General features: G+C 33.8%; 1 pseudogene; it reads right to left on the bottom strand.

The window, feature by feature from the left end:
* Positions 1–11,585: 11,585 nt before the first annotated feature.
* Positions 11,586–20,365, bottom strand: LOC137397079 (serine/arginine-rich splicing factor 4 pseudogene; annotated as a pseudogene).
* Positions 20,366–21,258: the final 893 nt, after the last annotated feature.

Raw genomic sequence — 21,258 nt, 5'->3', positions numbered from 1 at the left:
ACTGTTCAGGTTTCCAATTCTTTCTAGCACAATAGTAAAAAATAAGAAGTATTTCTGTTTAGATATAACAAACTCCTCTCTCTATAATTTTTGTTTTGTTCAATAAAGCAAAGAAAAATATTATATCCAAATCAAAAACATAGGCTCAAATTACTGTTGTCAAAGTGCCAAAATGAAGTTAAAAATAGTTAGCCTGGCAAGGGGTACAACTATTGTCTGGCTTGTATGTATCCCTGAGTACGTTTGTCAGGGTCAAAGGCAGATGGAGTTAAGGTATCACCATCACTATGCTCAACTGAGTCAAAAGTCGGTGGTTGAAAGTCTTCAGTTAGTAAGGGTTTGCTCTTAATGAGCTGCTGTAAGAGTTTCACAAACAAGTATGTTTGTCGAAACAGGTAGGACAAGTAGGAAATCCGCTTTTCTTGAGCTATTGTAGGTGTGTTTGCATTTATTTTTGACCATGGTAATACATGCAATTTACCAGTTGAGTAGTCTAAGGGAAGCAGAGTGTCTATGTGTCTCAAATAGTCTATCGCTAGTATCCAAGTGTAATGGCATTCCAGCATAACCAATAGCCTGGCTCTAATAAGCTTGTTTTGATTGCTCTGCATTGGTATGTCAACTTCTCCTCCGCCATTGACCACATTTCCACTTATTGACCTAATAGCTTGAACTGTTTGTTTCATTTTAGAGGCTAACCCATAAGAATCACACAGGGATCTCATAGTGGTACAAATATTGGTTTCACTATCGATAATGACTGATTGTTTTGCACTAGCCACCATAGCGCTCACCATCGATTTATGTATGAAAGAATTTAGGAGACATACATGTAAGACATCATACAATGTCGGCTGTTTTAACTGAGAAGGGTAAGTAGAATGACTCAGTCGGCAACTTTTTGCAACACTTTTTACAAGTTTGCCAGGTGGTCTGCAGGTATTACTTAAAGATGCTGGCCTTGCATGGCATATTGCTCGTTGTTTGCAGTGTCGATTTGAATGCATTGACAATGCTGGCTGCAAAACTCTAAATTTTTCAATTTCAGTAGTACAAATTAGTAGTAGTTCAAAAATTTGAGGTTCAACAGTTTGCTTCTCTTCATGATTTTTGGAATTTTTCTCAATCAGTGGTTCAAAGTCAGTTGTTTCACCTATTACGCACGACAACAATGACGGCAACAAAAACCTGGTAATTGTATGACCTGTTTTGCAGATCATTGGTGCTGGTGCACTGATAAATGCTACGACACACAATATGCCAATTAAATGAATCAGGGGGAGCTTTCAAATGGATACTTTTCTATAAGCTTGGTACATATGAGTGAATTCTGATGACGGTTTAATTGGGGAATTCCTTTGCTAAGAGCATAGGGGTTGTTCCGCGCGCATTGACATAGCAGCGCACCCTTCTGTTACAATATGCACATGTTTGTCAGCATTTTCAAAGCAGTGAAAATCGTTGAACGCTAATGTCTCCTCAAGCTTCATATTGCTCTCTAGAATTAAAGCTACAAGGAGTGGCTTGGCTGCCTCAAGCGAGTTGCTTATAGGGGCTTCAACAACAGCTTTTGCCGTAACCTATATTTTAACTTCAACACTAAGCCATTTGTTATGAGTCATTACAACCGCGGCTGTCTCATCAGTATTATTAGTCTTTTTAATTATGTCACCAAGATTATCAAACTCAGGTAAAAGTTTGTGTTCGGCATCAACAAAACCAGTAATTTCGTATTGAGATTCTATGTCATTCACACTGTCTTCAATCAAAACATTTGCAGAAGATGCAAATATGGTACAATTATCAATGAGTTCTGCTTTATTTTCAGCAAAAATATTTTGCTTGCTGGCAGCAACGAACGGTATTGGCTGGTTGTGTTGGCTATATGCAAGCAATTGACCAAACCACCACCGGGTGGCATCCACGTATATCAAGGCATTTGTGGCTGTAGCTTCGGGGGCCCCCATGATTGAGGTAAGTAGCTATTGGATTGGAACGTGCCTGCTTGTGGGTTTCCGCTCTGAAAATTTCTCTCATTTTGAAAGATCATATTTACATTGAAATTCTGTTTTGTATTTGATCCTCATATAGGGCATTGAAAAAACAAATGGTTTTCAACTCCACATTCAAAACATTGTCTCTTCGTCTCCCTACGTTTCTCAAAGCGGTTGTTTTGAGGAGGGAATCTGTTTGACCTTCTATAGCTATCAGAACTCAAATGGTAGTTGAGAGCAACATCAACTTTGTTACTCATGATCCCCATTTCTACGCTAGTGGCAGCTTGCAAAAGCTCGGGCAAAGATTTTCCTGCCAAAGCTAACACACTCTCCCAAATTTTTGGCTTGAGGCCTTTTCTAAAGTGAAGTAATACAAATGATCTTTCCTACGATTCTTCACCCTGGCTCACAATTTTTCTGAATCTTTCATAATTCTGTTTCACGGTTTTGCTCTCACCCAGTTCAATCGCCAAAATTCCCATCGCCACCTGCTCACCGCCTCGGGAAGCGCTTAGCTTGTTTTTCAATAAACGTTTTAAAGTGCCATAACTAACACATTCGCCTTTTTCTTTAACAATCTCTCTGCAGTACGTTGCGGCCAAATCTTTTAGATAAACTGGCAAAATAACGATGTATTCCGTTTTAGAGACATTATTCAACACACAACGTGTTTCAAATTTTTCGATAAACGTCTCGAAATCTTGGTCTATCGACTTGCCTGTGGAGGACAAGCCACATTTCACCCAGTCTTTTCTATTACTGGCATGCACAGCATAATGGCTGTACTTACCCCTACTTTTCTTTATCTTATGGAGGAGAGAGCTTGTGCTGGTGGGCTCCCTCCTATCATTATTATTGTCCCAGAGCCTACGGAGAGGAAAGCTTGCTAAGGCTGGCTCTCTCCTGTCCATATTGCCAATTTTCACTGCTAAGGAATCTAGCGTATCCTCCAAGCGTCATGTCCGCTCATCTCACTGGCGTTTTACACGATCTGTCAGCATTTTGTATGTCTCATCTGCATACAGGCGGGCATCTTCGTGTCTTTTTTCTATCCTCCTCACTAGTGCCTCAATGGCATCTATTTCTTCATCTTCTACCTTACTGAGCGTGATCATGGTCTCTGTGTCATCGTCTTGCCTCTCCTAAGCTCTTTGCTTGTCACAATCCGCCATCTCTTTAATTCTGTCTTTCTCGACAACTAGCGCTCTCTTTTCCAACTCTTTCTGCTACCTATGACACCAGAATGTGCGGGGGTGCTGTTTTCACACTTGTGGGTTTGGCGTGAAACAAGACGTTCACTCTAAGCATTAAGCGAGATATTATGTTTGAGTCAGATACAGTGCGTACATAGGAATCACTTGTAAAATAACTGCTAATATAAAGCTAAAAACCGTTCTTACATACAAAAACTGTGACAGCATGATTGACGTCAAAGTATAAACATTGCCAAACTCAACTTGGTATATGTGACACACGACATTAGACAAAGTATACATTGTATGTTTTTAGACACCGGTCGCACGACTAAAGTTCACAGGAGAATATATCATTAAGTATGATGAAATGTATTAAGAATAAATATTGAAGGCAGAAACAGGATGAAATTGTTGGCTTTAGACATTGCTCATAGTAATTAAGGTCAGCAATGACTGTCAATAGAAATAAAACAGTAAGCATTGTATAGGTTGCGTAAATGAGTGTTATTCTTGGAATGTTACTGTGATGTTATTATAACGAGATAATGGTTGTCCTATAAAACTGACATATTTAGGTCAACTTCAGCAGTCTTCTTCTTTGAGATATTATGATAAACTACAGGTGCTTACCTAAAGATGACAATACTTACATACGAAAATTATGGACAAATATTAAATAAAAGTTAATAAAGTTGTTAATATTTGAGAACTCTTACTTAAATATGTTATCAACTGTTAACGATTTAAACTTACGTAACAGTATTGCTGATTAGTCAGGGGAGTGAAGTGAAGGCTGTAATAATAATAAATACACCAACTGAAATATATGCTGCCCTCTGCTACTATAACCACTTATATCCCAAAAGAATGGTTTTTCGCTATGCAGCTGGTCAAGTTTGCTCTGATTAATTAGTTTCAGCAAATTTCTATTACATAATTCTTTCATATATTATGCAATTCATTTCATCAACAGAGGATTATTAATTCCTGTGTTAATCTGTTATCAGTAGTTCTATCCACAGTTTCCTTAAACAGAGTTTGAGAATTCTGCAGAGATAACTACTCATCAGCTGTTAAGTAATTTTATGTGCAGTTGAGGGTATCTGATTCATGCAATGTCTGCTGCTGAAACTATTTGTGAAATTTAATAAAGGCAACAGACAAAATTTTAAAGCATACTAGACCAATATTATTTCTTTTACCTATTTATAAGTTTGGACAGCTCACAAAAAGCAGTGTTTACTTACATGTTGGCATCTTAAGAACCTTAAAACTTGCTAAAAAGCACCGACGCATTTTAGAAGACAAGATACGGTATAAAAAACCTAAACATCTGTTGAGACCATATTTTGATTGTTCAAAATTATACAGTCAAACAATAAACCAGTACAGAAGAGTTTGAGTATATGTAGAGTTTTTCGAAATCACTTTCAACGATAAACACAAACTTATTCATCAGAGGGTTGACCAGCAAACATCGAATAAAGTTGCTCTCACTACAAGAAATAGAGAAGTATGTTTGTATAAAGATTTATATACTATATTTATATACTACGTACTTAATACTATATATTTATAACACTATGTAACGAATAAAATAAGTAAAGTACATAAATTATTTTACTAACCTAATCTCTAGTGCTCAAAAAAGTAAAATAATTTTGCTGAATATTTGTGTTAAGAAAAGAATTATTCTGCAAAAATTTATATTTAGAATACTATATAAAGCAACATATGAAATATCGCGTAAAATGGTATATAAAGAATAATTAAATGGTATATGAAGAATGTCCCATGCAGATTTATATTTCATATTAAATGAAAAATGCCATGTTAAGATTACTTTTAACAGTATGTAAAGTATATAAATCTTTATACAAGCTTACTTCTGTATTTCTTGCAGCGAAAGAAACTTTATTTGCTGCTTGCTGGTTGACACTCTGATGGATAAATGTTTTTTTTACCATAGTAACTGATTTTCAAAAACTCTACATATACTCAAACTCATCTGAACTGGTTTATTTTTGGATTGTATAATTTTGAACAATAAAAATATGGTCTCAACAGATGTTTAGATCTTTCATACTGTATCTTGTCTTTTAAAACCCGTCACTGTTTTTTAGCGAGTTGTCAGGTTCTTAAGATGCCAATATGTAAGTAAACACTGCTTTTTGTGAGCTGTCCAAGTTTAAAAACAGGTAAAAAAAGAAAATATTTCTTTAGTAGGCTTTGAAATTTTGTCTGCTGCCTTTATTAAATTTCATGAATAGTTTCAGCAGCAGACATTGCATGAATCAGATTACCTCAACTGCACATAAAACTACTTAACAGCTGATAAGTAGTTTTATCTGCAAAATTCTCAAAATATGTTTAGGGGAACTGCTGATAGAAATACTCATAACAGATTAACACAGGAATTAATAATCCTTTATTGATGAACTTAAATTACATAATATATGAATGAATTATGTAATATAATTTTGCTGAAACTAATTAATCAGAGCAAAATTGACCAGCTGCATAGCGAAAAAACATTTTAAGGGAGATATGTGGTTTTAGCAGCAGAGGGCAGTATGGTTTTAAGTTTAGTATGCTATTGTCCCGAAATAAAAGAAAGGATTTTCTTTCGCTTGGAAAAAAACAACAAAAATTTATTGGGCATTGTTTATGCAGCTCTTTGAAAACTGTGATACAAACGCAGAAGTGAGTACATTTGGGCTGAGGTAAAACATTTAAAGATTTTGTGATTTCAAGAGGAGAAGTGTGGTAGACTGCAAACGCTATCAGTAGTGTTTTAGTCTCAGCATAGATTTCTGTATGATGAGTATTTCTTTTTGTTACTGATAGAGCGGGACTGAAAAATATATGTCAGTGCCATTTGTAAGGTATTTTTTTATAGAAAAAAATGGTTTGGCTGATTGACTCTTGCAAGACAGATTCTTTTTATTGGTTATGTTAGCATTTACTATCAAACAAGTCATTTTTCAATAATCAATACTGCCCTCCGCTGCTAAAACCACTTATCTCCCTTAAAAATGGTTTTTCGCTATGCCGCTGGTCAATTTTGCTCTGATTAATTAGTTTAAGCAAAATTCTATTACAAAATTCATTCATATATTATGTAATTTAAGTTCATCAATAAAGGATTATGTATTCCTGTGTTAATCTGTTATGAGTAGTTCTATCCACAGTTCCCTTAAACAGATTTTGAGAATTCTGCAGATGAAACTACCTATCAGCTGTTAAGTAGTTTTATCCGCAGTTTAGGGAATATGATTCATGCAATGTCTGCTGCTGAAACTATTTGTGAAATTTAATTAATGGCAACAGACAAAATTTCAAAGTTTACTAAACAAATATTATATCTTCTCACCTGTTTTTCAATTTAGACAGCTCACAAAAAACAGTGTTTTCTTACATATTGGCATCTTAAGAACTTGACAACTCGCTAAAAAGCAGCGACACGTTTTAGAAGACAAGATACAGTATGAAAAATCTAAACATCTATTGAGACTATATTTTGATTGTTCAAAATTATACAGTCAAAAACTAAACCAGTTCAGAAGCGTTTGAGTATATGTGGTTTTTGGAAATCAGTTACAATGGTAAAAAAAACATTTATCCACCAGAGTGTTAACCAGCAAGCAGTGAATAAAATTGCTCTCGCTACAAGAAATAGAGAAATAAGTTTGTATAAAGATTTATATACTTTACTTATATTATACGCTACATACTGTCCAAAATAATTTTAGCGTGGCATTTTTCATTTAATATGAAATATAAATCTGCATGGGACATTCTTCATATATCATTTAATTAATCTTCATATACCATTTTTCGCAATATTTCACATGCTGCTTTACATAGTACTCTAAATATAAAATTTTGCAGAATAATAATTTTCTTAATAAAACTATTTTGCTGAATATTTCTGTTAATAAATTAATTATTCTGCATAATTTTATATTTAGAGTACTATATAAAGCAACATACAGTATGAAATATTGTGTAAAATGGTATATGGAAAATAATTAAATGGTATATGAAGAATGTCCCATGCAGATTTAAATTACATATTAAATGAAAAATGCCATATTGAAATTGCTTTGGACAGCATGTAAAGTACAATATAGGTAAAGTATATAAATCTTTATACAAACTTACTTCTCTATTTCTTGTCGCGAGAGCAATTTTATTCGCTGCTTGCTGATCAACACTCTGATGGATAAATGTTTTTTTACCATTGTAACTGATTTTCAAAAAACTCTACATATACTCAAACTCTTCTTAGCTGGTTTATTTTTTGACTGTTTAATTTTGAACAATCAAAATATGGTCTCAACAAATGTTTAGATCTTTCATACTGTATCTTGTCTTCTAAAACGTGTAGCTGCTTTTTAGCGAGTGGTCAGGTTCTTAAGATGCCAATATGTAAGAAAACACTGCTTTTTTGTGAGCTGTCTAAATTGAAAAACAGGTGAAAAGATATAATATTTGTTTAGTAAACTTTGAAATTTAGTCTGTTGCCTTTATTAAACTTCATAAATAGCTTCAGCAGCAGACATTGCATGAATCATATTCCCTTAACTGCGCATAAAACTACTTAACAGCTGATAAGTAGTTTTATCTGCAGAATTCTCAAAATTTGTTTAGGGGAACTGCGGATAGAACTACTGATAACAGAGTAACACAAGAATTAATACTCCTTTATTGATGAACTTAAATTAAATAATATATGAAGGAATTATGTAATATAATTTTGCTCAAACTAATTGATCAGAGAAATTTTGTCCACCGGTATAGCGAAAAACCATTTTTAAGGAGATAAGTGGTTTTATCAGCAGAGGGGAGAATACTGCTCTGATCCAGCCTGACACAACAACTTTGAATTATCATATTTCTAGGTATGATGATTTTCTACTGTTGTCTACATGGTAGCAGTGGCATTTTGAAATCATAGGATTATAGAGAAGATGAGGTAGCAAACACACATTATGAGTTACAATTTGAATACATTATTTAATAATCTCTTAAGTAATTAATCCTAAGTTGCTGTGTTCTGTGAGCACTTTCAACAATGAACACCATTCATGCCTGAACTGCTATAGCACTGCAATTCGCATGTAGAGTTAAAAACTGTATTTGCACAACAAAATTGATTAGGAATTAGTGACAATAATGTAAGTATTGTGATAACCCGTTGCTAATGTCCTTCTTAGCAATGTTACCCTTAGGGGCTTCTTCTGTTTAAGCCAAAGTTTGTAGAACTGTTTTTCTACCACAAGATTTAATACTGCGATAACGAGACAGAGGTTTATTTAAGAACAGTATATTTAACGATCTATATTACATAGTGAGAATTTATCATAAAATATGAGCGTAAGAGTATCAGTATGAATGTTTGAATGAAAGACTCTTCACAAACAAGATGGGGTTCCCTTATATAGGAGAGTATGACTTGCATAAAATATGTGTGGCATGAGTCAAAAACAAGATACAAAAAGATTGCAGAATAATATTTACACAATTAATTTTGTTCCAGGCGCACAGACAAAGATAAGCAAGCGGATGCAGACAGATCATTAGCGTAGTTGGAATGTTTATGGAGGCTGACATGAATGGTGGCACAGACAGTCTTGTCAGCAAAGGATGTTGGTTTTGTAGTAATTGTCAGATATCAAATGATGAAATGTTATAGAAAAGTGTTACGTTCTTACCTTTTGTGTATAGTAAAATAACAACTTAATGTATAAAATATATGTAGCTCTGAGATGAGATTTGTTCTGACATCGGTTTGTAAAAACCGCAGCTAGGCAGAGGCGAGATGAAACTAGGTCATAGTCAAGATACAGGTATCTTACAGTATAACCTACAGTATGTTTAATCCAACTAAAACTTAATGCATATGTACTGTTTTAGGAGTATGTGATTAGAGCAATCTAAATTTTCAGCCAAGTTCTTTCCAAAGTGGAGTCTATTATGAGGCATGAGCTATCCAAAGTTAGTAATACAAGATTTGTTGCATATTTTGCTGAAACATTTTGGGGTTGCAGTAAATCTGTCAATCAAGATTAGTTTTTGTCTTGCTGGTAAGAATTCAAATGATCCAACGTTTTTCTGCTGATACGAGGTTTTGTGTAAGAATTTCCGTTCCCCTCTTTGGAATTGAGCAATTTTTATTGCTGAAAGAAAGTTGTCCTCATTCCGACGTTTTGCAGTTGATAGGTGGGATTGGAAGATTCTCACATCAGAATGTTTGACTTTTGTTTCTTGAATGTATGGCATTTGGTAGCATGCTTTCGAGTCTTAAAGTTTTTTAAGTTGCTTCAATGTTTTGTTTCCTTTTCTCACTATCTGTGCGATGTCTTTTTGCAAGTGTTTGATCAATTGTCATGTCTAAAAACATTAAAATAATTTACTAATAATACTTCAATTCATGTATATTGTAATGTTTTCAGCAATGAATCACAGCCCCTCAATAACAGTGCATGAGAAACAGTGTAGTGTGTTTTGTTCATGAAATGGGGTATTAACCGCTGTATATGATATGAAATAGTGTAAAAAATGATTTGCTTGATGTAAAATGCTAAGAAACTAACCACTTTGCTCACCACATGCTGTATTTTCAGTTGATGACCCTTGTTCATCCATGGTAGCAAGTACGCAGTTGTTAGAGTAGTAATGACAATAAAAATCAACTTTATACAGTGCCACTAACCAAATACACTTACTGTGTTATCCAAAGGACAACTAGATTAACCCTTTAGCGACCGCGCGGTTATGATAGAAAAACCACTAGAGTACCGTGCAATAACTTGCGCGATTTGAGCTGCCGACATGAACGCATAGAAACTGCAGTAACTTACAACAAAATTGTGGCAGTTACATAAATTAGTATGCATAAGAAAGCTGAGAAATTTCTCTACAAGCTGATGCTTTTTCTTTGTAGATAACTCACAAAGAGTTGCCTACAAAAATGTCGATTGGCTGAAGCTATGAAATTTTTATTTTTGTATGCCATTTTCAATTGTATTTTTCTAATTGATCTAAGTAATTGACTATGTTGTACTAAGGATTCTTGCATAGAGTCATATGTTCACAACATTTTGCAAAAAAACTGATCGTCGAAGAGCATTGAACGCGGAGTTACAAGCTCCGTTGCAATGCAGGAACGCCTCCCGAAATTTTCAGCGCAAGACTCTAACAACCTGCGAATAATGGAGGCGCGACATGGTCGTCTAAACTTGGCTATAACTCGCATGCAAATTCGCATGGAGCTGTAAATGAATATGCATTTGAAAGCTTAGAAATTTTTCAACAAACAGCCATATATTCCCTGTACATCGACTGGGAACACTTTAGTCACAAGCCAGATTCGACGAAGTTGTCACCCCTCATAGACATAGACGTAGACGTAGACGTAGACGTAGACGTAGACGTAGACGTAGACGTACACGTACACGTACACGTAGACGTACACGTAGACGTACACGTAGACGTACACGTAGACGTAGACGTAGACGTACACGTAGACGTAGACGTAGACGTAGACGTAGACGTAGACGTAGACGTAGACGTAGACGTAGACGTAGACGTAGACGTAGACGTAGACGTAGACGTAGACGTAGACGTAGACGTAGACGTAGACGTAGACGTAGACGTAGACGTAGACGTAGACGTAGACGTAGACGTAGACGTAGACTTAGACTTAGACTTAGACGTAGACTTAGACTTTTAGACTTAGACTTTTAGACTTAGACTTTTAGACTTAGACTTTTAGACTTAGACTTTTAGACTTAGACTTTTAGACTTAGACTTTTAGACTTAGACTTTTAGACTTAGACTTTTAGACTTAGACTTTTAGACTTAGACTTTTAGACTTAGACTTTTAGACTTAGACTTTTAGACTTAGACTTTTAGACTTAGACTTTTAGACTTAGACTTTTAGACTTAGACTTTTAGACTTAGACTTTTAGACTTAGACTTTTAGACTTAGACTTTTAGACTTAGACTTTTAGACTTAGACTTTTAGACTTAGACTTTTAGACTTAGACTTTTAGACTTAGACTTTTAGACTTAGACTTTTAGACTTAGACTTTTAGACTTAGACTTTTAGACTTAGACTTTTAGACTTAGACTTTTAGACTTAGACTTTTAGACTTAGACTTTTAGACTTAGACTTTTAGACTTAGACTTTTAGACTTAGACTTTTAGACTTAGACTTTTAGACTTAGACTTTTAGACTTAGACTTTTAGACTTTTAGACTTAGACTTTTAGACTTTTAGACTTAGACTTTTAGACTTAGACTTTTAGACTTAGACTTTTAGACTTAGACTTTTAGACTTAGACTTTTAGACTTTTAGACTTTTAGACTTTTAGACTTTTAGACTTTTAGACTTTTAGACTTTTAGACTTAGACTTAGACTTAGACTTAGACTTAGACTTAGACTTAGACTTAGACTTAGACTTAGACTTAGACTTAGACTTAGACTTTTAGACTTTTAGACTTTTAGACTTGGACTTGGACTTGGACTTGGACTTGGACTTGGACTTGGACTTGGACTTGGACTTGGACTTGGACTTGGACTTGGACTTGGACATGGACTTGGACTTGGACTTGGACTTGGACTTGGACTTGGACTTGGACTTGGACTTGGACTTGGACTTGAACTTGGACTTGGACTTGGACTTGGACTTGGACTTGGACTTGGACTTGGACTTGGACTTGGACTTGGACTTGGACTTGGACTTGGACTTGGACTTAGACTTGGACTTAGACTTAGACTTTTAGACTTTTAGACTTTTAGACTTAGACTTAGACTTAGACTTAGACTTAGACTTAGACTTAGACTTAGACTTAGACTTAGACTTAGACTTAGACTTAGACTTAGACTTAGACTTAGACTTAGACTTAGACTTAGACTTAGACTTAGACTTAGACTTAGACTTAGACTTAGACTTAGACTTAGACTTAGACTTTCAGTCAGACTCCTAACATCAAAAGGAGAAAGTTTTGCAGACGACTCGTGCCATTAAGTATTAGAACAACTCATTATCACCTGTCGTCTGCTTAAACTATTGTTTTGAAATACATATAGGAATTATAACAAGCCTCTCCGGCACTCCGCGAGTTCTAGTCGTTTTATGAAATCGATTAGAGAGTTGAAATAGTACAAAAAGTGTTTCAATGGATTAGTTCAGCTTTATTGAAAAATGTATGCTGCCTCAGTTTGCCAAAAACACTTTAAATTAATATGCCTAATGCATCGCAAGATCATTTACCACTTCATGTTACAGCGCGATGAATAAAAGCCTTTTCAAGTTTTACGACTGCAAATAACTTTTGGCCACCTGACAATGAAAGCTACAATAAGGTACAAAATTGCATAATTCAAAATTTGTTATTTGATTTTCTTATTATAGATTATTTTACATAAGACAGTTTAACGTTTTTCAATAAACTTGTGCAGACGTATTTGAAAATGTACGCTAGAGAACTCTTTACAATAAATTGTCTAACGCATTGCGATTTCAATCAGCATTTCATTTCACGGCGCAACGAATATCATTCACTCTAAGTTATACGACTGCAAAAAACTTTTGGCCACATAACTTTTAAAACTACAATAAGGTACAAAATGGCATCATTCTAATTTTATTAATTATACCTTTTATTAATGATTTTCTCCGCATTATATACTTTAAACTACATGTATGTTAACATGATCTACTCTTGTTTTTTTTCAAGTTTGCGCATTTTTGGGGCTAACTTACGCGATATAAACTCTGCTGAAAATCAAGCCTCAGTGAAACTTAGGTGAGTATTTTCTTTGTTAACACAATCAAAAGTTAAAGCCAAAATAGGGTTGTTCAAATGGAATTAAAAGATATTTTTCAAAAGTCAGTCAAACTATTTAAATTAATCAATAAAAATTTCGTAAGAAAATACATTTATAAACCTACTTTTTCATAAACTAAGATTTTGGTCATCGAAGGCTGCAGTATATTTGAAAATTGCAATGCGTTATATTAAAACAATTTGGAAAATTTGCAGTAATTTTAAAAACTATCGAAAAAGTCAAAATGGCTGTTATATTTTCATGATTGAGCTATTAAACACGCATGCATGTTTTAAAAAGTTTCTTCAAAGTCAAGATTACAAGTTTGTTGCGGTAAACCCTTTAGAGCTCACAAAAAGGAGGATAAAACAGTTTTCTCTTATTATATAGGATTCAATCAAATTTGAGATCAGCGTAGAGTTGAATAAACGTTGCATTAGGAAGATACCAAGAAAATGATCATGTTAGGCTATTGTGTGTCATCTAATGTAAATTATGTGCCAGTAGTATTTATATCACGGTGCACCTGGAAACAATACGCCGTATTAACGAAAAATGTCACCGGCAAATATGCAAAGGGCTGTTTGTTCAATACCCATCCATGGCAATATCTATTTCAAAGCTTGTAGAATCAGTTCAGACCGACTTATAAACACAGTAAATGTATTTACATAAGGGGTTTTTCTGTGGAAATCAAACTGTTAGCAATTTAATTTTGATCAGACACATCTCAAAAGATCATCTTGATAGTTGTTTTTGAAGTTGTTCAGGTAATTGCTTTCCAACATGTCTATTTGTTTGCTTTGAAAATGGGTGTAGCAAAAATAAACAATGAATAGATTTGGTTCTATTAGTGCTATTTAAAATTGCCACTTTCAATGTGTGCTTAAGCTCGAGATGTTTGAGTCAGATTCCTAACATCAAAAGGAAAAGGTTTTGCAGACGACTCGTGCCATTAAGTATTAGAACAACTCATTATCACCTGTCGTCTGCTTAAACTATTGTTTCGAAATACATGTAGGAATTATAACAAGCCTCTCCGGCACTCCGCCAGTTCTAGTCATTTTATGAAATCGATTAGAGACTTTTGAAATAGTACAAAAAGTGTTTCAATGGATTAGTTCAGATTTATTAAAAAATGTATGCTACCTCAGTTTGTCAAAAACAATTTAAATTAATATGCCTAATGCATCGCAAGATCATTTACCACTTCATGTTACAGCGCGATGAATACAAGCCTTTTCAAGTTTTACAACTACAAATAACTTTTGGCCACCTGACTATGAAAGCTACAATAAGGTACAAAATTGCATAATCCAAAATTTGTTATTCGATCTTCTTATTATAGATTATTTTACATAAGACAGTTTAACGTTTTTCAATAAACTTTTGCAGACGTGTTTAAAAATGTACGCTACCGCAGCTTACAGAGAACTCTTTACAATAAACTGTCTAACGCATTGCAATTTCAATCAGCATTTCATTTCACGGCGCGACGAATATCATTCACTCTAAGTTATACGACTGCAAAAAACTTTTGGCCACGTAACTTTTAAAACTACAATAAGGTACAAAATGGCATAATTCTAAGTTGATTCTTAATACCTTTTATTAATGATTTTTCCCACATTATGTATTTTAAACTATGTTATCGCGATCTACTCTTGTTTTTTACTAGTTAGCAAATATTGGGGTTAACTTACGCAGTATAAACTCTGCTGAAAATCAAGCCTCAATAAAATTTAGGTGAGTAAGTTCTTTGTTAACACAGTCAAAAGTCAAAGCCAAAATAGGGTTGTTCAAATGGAATTAAAAAATATTTTACAAATATCAGTCAAACTATTTAGATTAATCAATAAAAATATCGTAAGAAAATACATTTTTAAACCTACTTTTTCATAAATTAAGATTTTGGTCATCGAAGGCTGCAGTACATTGGAAAATTGCAATGCGTTATATTAAAACAATTTGGAAAATTTGCAGTAATTTTAAAAACTATCGAAAAAGTCAAAATGGCTGTTATATTTTCATGATTGAGTTATTAAACACGCATGCATGTTTTAAAAAGTTTCTTCAAAGTCAAGATTACAAGTTTGTTGCAGTAAACCTTTTAGAGCTCACAAAAAGGAGGATAAAACAGTTTTCTCTTATTATATAGGATTCAATCAAATTTGAGCTCAGCGTAGAGTTGAATTAACGTTGCATTAGGAAGATACCAAGAAAATGATCACGTTAGGCTATTCTGTGTCATCTAATGTAAATTATGTGCCAGTAGTATTTATATCACGGTGCGCCTGGAAGCAATACGCCGTATTAACAAAAAATGTCACCGGCAAGTACGCAAAGGGCTGTGTGTTCACTACCCATCCATGGCAATGTCTTTTTCAAAGCTTGTAGAATCAGTTCAGACCAACTTATAAACACAGTAATTGTATTTACATAAGGGGTTTTTCTGTGGAAATCAAACTGTTAGCAATTTAATTTTGATCAGACACATCTCAAAAAATCATCTTGATAGTTGTTTTTGAAGTTGTTCAGGTAAGTGCTTTTCAACATGTCTGTTTGTTTGCTTTGAAAATGGGTGTAGCAAAAATAAACAATGAATAGATTTGGTTCTATTAGTGCTATTTAAAAATGCCACTTTCAATGAGTGCTTAAGCTCGAGATGTTTGAGTCAGATTCCTAACATCAAAAGGAGAAAGTTTTGCAGACGACTCGTGCCATTAAGTATAAGAACAACTCATTATCACCTGTCGTCTGCTTAAACTATTGTTTCGAAATACATGTAGGAATTATAACAAGCCTCTCCGGCACTCCGCGAGTTCTAGTCGTTTTATGAAATTGATTAGAGAGTTGAAATAGTACAAAAAGTGTTTCAACGGATTAGTTCAGATTTATTGAAAAATGTATGCTACCTCAGTTTGTCAAAAACAATTTGAATTAATATGCCTAATGCATCGCAAGATCATTTACCACTTCATGTTACAGCGCGATGACCACAAGCCTTTTCAAGTTTTACGACTGCAAATAACTTTTGGCCACCTGACAATGAAAGCTACATTAAGGTACAAAATTGCATAATTCAAAAATTGTTGTTCGATTTTCTTATTATAGTTTATTTTACATAAGACAGTTTAACGTTTTTCAATAAACTTGTGACGACGTATTTGAAAATGTACGCTACCGCAGCTTACAGAGAACTCTTTACAATAAATTGTCTAACACATTGCAATTTCAATCAGCATTTCATTTCACGGCGCGACGAATATCATTCACTCTAAGTTATACGACTGCAAAAAACTTTTGGCCACGTAACTTTTAAAACTACAATAAGGTACAAAATGGCATAATTCTAAGTTGATTATTAATAACTTTTATTAATGATTTCTCCCACATTATGAATTTTAAACTATGTTAACGCGATCTACTCTTGTTTTTTATTAGTTAGCAAATTTTGGGGTTAACTTACGCAGTATACACTCTGCTGAAAATCAAGCCTCAATAAATTTAGGTGAGTAAGTTCTTTGTTAACACAGTCAAAAGTCAAAGCCAAAATAGGGTTGTTCAAATGGAATTAAAAGATATTTTACAAATGTCAGTCAAACTATTTAGATTAATCAATAAAAATATCGTAAGAAAATACATTTTCAAACCTACTTTTTCATAAATTGAGAATTTGGTCATCGAAGGCTGCAGTACATTTGAAAAATGCAATGCGTTATATTAAAACAATTTGGAAAATTTGCAGTAATTTTAAAAACTATCGAAAAAGTCAAAATGGCTGTTATATTTTCATGATTGAGTTATTAAACACGCAGGCATGTTTTAAAAAGTTTCTTCAAAGTCAAGATTACAAGTTTGTTGCGGTAAACCTTTTAGAGCTCACAAAAAGGAGGATAAAACAGTTTTCTCTTATTATATAGGATTCAATCAAATTTGAGATCAGCGTAGAGTTGAATAAACGTTGCATTAGGAAGATACCAAAAAAATGATCATGTTAGGCTATTGTGTGTCATCTAATGTAAATTATGTGCCAGTAGTATTTATATCACGGTGCGCTTGGAAACAATACACCGTATTAACGAAAAATGTCACCGGCAAATACGCAAAGGGCTGTGTGTTTAATACTCATCCATTGCAATATCTTTTTCAAAGCTTGTAGAATCAGTTCAGACCGACTTGTAAACACAGTAATTGTATTTACATAAGGGGTTTTTCTGTGGAAATCAAACTGTTAGCAATTTAATTTCGATCAGACACATCTCAAAAAAATCATTTTGATTGTTGTTTTTGAACTTGTTCAGGTAATTGCTTTTCAACATGTTTATTTCTGTGCTTTGAAAATGGGTGTAGCAAAAATAAACAATGAATAAATTTGGTTCTATTAGTGCTATTCAAAGATGCCACTTTCAATGAGAGTTTAAGCTCGAGATGTTTGAGTCAGATTCCTAACATCAAAAGGAGAAAGTTTTGCAGACGACTCGTGCCATTAAGTATTAGAACAACTCATTATCACCTGTCGTCTGCTTAAACTATTGTTTAGAAATACATGTAGGAATTATGACAATCCTCTCCGGCACTCCGCGAGTTCTAGTCGTTTTATGAAATCGATTAAAGTGTTGAAATAGTTCAAAATGTTTTTTAATGGATTACTTCAGATTTATTTAAAAATGTATGCTACCTCAGTTTGTCAAAAACACTTTAAATTAATGTCTAATGCGTTGCAAGATCAGTTACCACTTCATGTTACAGCACGATGAATACAAGCCTTTTTAAGTTTTACAACTGCAAAATTGTTTGGCCACCTAGCTTTCAAAACTCAAATAACGTACAAAATAACACAACTCTAGTTTTACTATTTGATCATCTTTTTATTTATCATTTCTTATTATGTTATTTAACATAATATTAACATTTCTTACCGCTTTTTTATTAGTTTCTGCATTTTTAGCCTAATTTAAATTATATAAACTCTGCTGAAAACTGAGCCTTGTTGAGCTATAGCCACTTTGTTAGCCCTGTTCATACAGTCAAAATTTGAGCCAATAAAGATTTGCTTAAATGATTTCCAAAGATTATTTCTAATATCAGTCAAACACTTTAGATCAATATTGAAAAATATTGTAGGCCACCCAACTTAAAACTACAGTAAGATACAAAATGGCATATTTTAACTGTTATTATTTCATTACCTTATGATTTATTATATTTCATTATAGAACTTAAGGCTATATTAACACGAGCTACTGCCGTTTGTTAATAGTTTTCACATTTTTTGGCTCAACTAAAATGGTATAAACTATACTTAATAATGAGCCATGTTCAACTATAGCTGCGCGTGTCTCCTGTTAACATAGTCAAATGTCAGATCCAAAAAAAGAGTTGTATAAATGAACTTAAAAGACAAATTTAAAAGTTAGCCAGACAGTTTAGATCAATATTTTAAGACATTACAGGAAAGTGAAATATGGAAAGAGTTTTTATGAAAAGCTCATTCATCGTAAACCACAGGACATTTCAGAATCAAAACTCAATGCTGTAAACAAGCTTTCAATTAATTGTAGTAATTTTAAAAAATTTTGAAAAAATCAAATTAGCTTTTATCTTTTCATGAATGAGTTATTAAAATTGCACGCATGCTTTAAAAATTTCTTTTCACAGTCATGAATGCAGGTCTGTTGTGATAAACCCTTTAGGGTACACAAAACGGCAAATAAACACTTTGGCGCTATTATCTTTGAAATTTTTAATATTGTCATGATATGTTTAAAATGGAGCTAAGCATCAAATTGAAAAATATTTCTATTTCGAAGATACCTGAACAATTATACTGCGGGGCAATTATGTTGTATTTTGGTAAATTAACTTGCCAGTAGTCTTTAATACCATGGCGCCCTTGGTATAAAGCCACAGTATTAATGAGACCGTAGTTATATTTTTTCTATATCCAAAAGGTTGTGTGTTCAATACTCATGCATGGCAATATTTTTTTCCAACTTCATTGCAATCAGTTCCAACAGATCAATAGACGCAGCGTTTTTATTGCAAATATGTTCTTTGCTGTTAAAAACAAGTTGTTAGCACTTTAAATCTGACCAGACACACTTCACACAGTCATCTTGATAATTATTTGAGAATCAGTGCAGTTATTGCCTTTTCAAAGAGGCAATGTGTGTGTTTTGACAATCTGTGTCGTGGATGGACAAATACCATGTTGAATTTCAGGTTTCATTCATTCAATTACGCAGCTTTTATTAGAAGCGCGAGCTTAAAGCAGTTGACTCGGAGTATTACCATCAAAAGAAAAAGCTTTTGCAGACAACCTGTGCCACAGAAAATTAGACCAGCTCGTTGTCATCGGTAATGTCCGTTTAAAATATTGTTTCATATATGGAGTGATGAACAAGCCTCTTTGCCATTCTGCATTTTGTTATCCATTTTCATTCAACATTTAGCCAGTTGAAATAATACAACAAATTTTAATGGATTCGCGCCGACGTAAATGTCATTGCATGCCACTATAACCTGCAAAGAGCTCATTACATTAACCAGCTGTTGCATTGCAGTTTTAAGTAGCGCCTCGTTTCACAGCATGATGTATCTTATCTACTTCAGGTTGTACCAGTGCCAAAACCTTTTCGCCACCTTATTCCTATTGCAAAATGACTTTCGAAATGGCATAACTCCGATTATATCATTTGATAACCTTGTTAATACTTTACATTTCAAGATTCGTAAGAAAGTGCCACAAACAGAATTTATTGAAAATCAATTTTTGCAAGGCAACAAAAAATAATTCTACATTGGTAGACCCATTGTTTCAAAATGTTTGTAACTATTCTCTGTGAATTAATTACAAGATTTCTATACAACCCTAGCACAGAGACTGACCCCGTATGGCATGGTGATGCGAGGATGGAAACAGCTGTGTTTTTCTCATTCTTTCATGATTCAGTGTCACTGTCACTGTTTACAAATGAGATACTCATACAATCCTCCATGTTTGTACCATGGAAATGACCACACAGACCGGCAGCATTGCACTTATACATGCATATAGGTCTTGCTTTCTAGTCTTGCTTTACTTGATTAACTAGTAACACGTGCACTATAAATAACGTCATGAGAACTGGCAGATTTCTTACTTTCCACATAACCATGGGGAGCTGTGTCCTTCAACTTTTGAAAATGCAAACTTAACACAAGGTGTCACACAAACGCCACTCTATGAAAGCTCGCAGTTTCAATCATGATCTGCTTGTTGCCAAAGGTGGTTAGTACTGTATAGGTTAAAAATTTACTAACCTGTCCATTACTGCAAAGCTCACACATTCTGTATGCTCTCTTTCTAGTCACCTTCTATCTGTTCAGCCAGTCTAATTGGCAAAGTCTGTTTAACATGTCTAACTCCCTTCTGCTCCCATTTCAAACGAGTTGGTACTTAATTGACATCAACTTCTACGAAATATTATTTCAAGTGCCTAGAGTATTATCCTGCAAGCTAAAATATCAAATTTTAATCATTCAATTAGCTGGCATTAGACCTGGATATGCATTCCAACCAAACTTATTGTTGAGCTGTCACGTTGGATCACTCCTAATAGGTTGTAATACCATTGACATGTTAGTCATCCATTATGAACTACCTTTTATAATGATTCTACTGAACATCAATACGCATCGAATTTATCGGTTATATGAAAATCTTTCACGTTTAGACTAAGCTTTGAAGTACATTACATCATAGTATAACAGCTTCTACAAAATCATGCTCTTGCTTGTGATATGAATATCACAGCCTTTTCGATCGGTTACTGACTTGCCATGCAAATCTCTCACGTGTCAGACAGCAACACTGTTTGGAAAACTGTAATAAGTTGTTTTTTGTAAACAGAGTAATCAGTTAAGAACTGCAAAAAATTTACAAAAATTATGTTTCGGTTCAAAAAATTTTAAATGGATAAAAGACAAATAGAAATTCTGCTACATTTTGCTAAAGTTTCTAAATTCTTTTTTAAGGTTCTTGTGAATGCGGTAGTTGAAAGTGTGGTTGATACAGATATTTTAATTACACCTCTGAAAAAACACAATAGTTTTGTATATAAGCAAACTAATACCATAATTATGCTGCCAACATGCGTTATTATTTAATTATTGCACTCTGCATTATTCTCTTTGAATTACTGATGATTATAAGACACTTTAGTCTGAAACCAATTTTAATG

Source organism: Watersipora subatra, chromosome 5 (genome assembly GCF_963576615.1).
Source record: "Watersipora subatra chromosome 5, tzWatSuba1.1, whole genome shotgun sequence".
Classification (NCBI taxonomy): domain Eukaryota; kingdom Metazoa; phylum Bryozoa; class Gymnolaemata; order Cheilostomatida; family Watersiporidae; genus Watersipora; species Watersipora subatra.
Note: the sequence above shows the minus strand (reverse complement) of the source record. Positions and strands in the feature narration are given on the sequence as shown.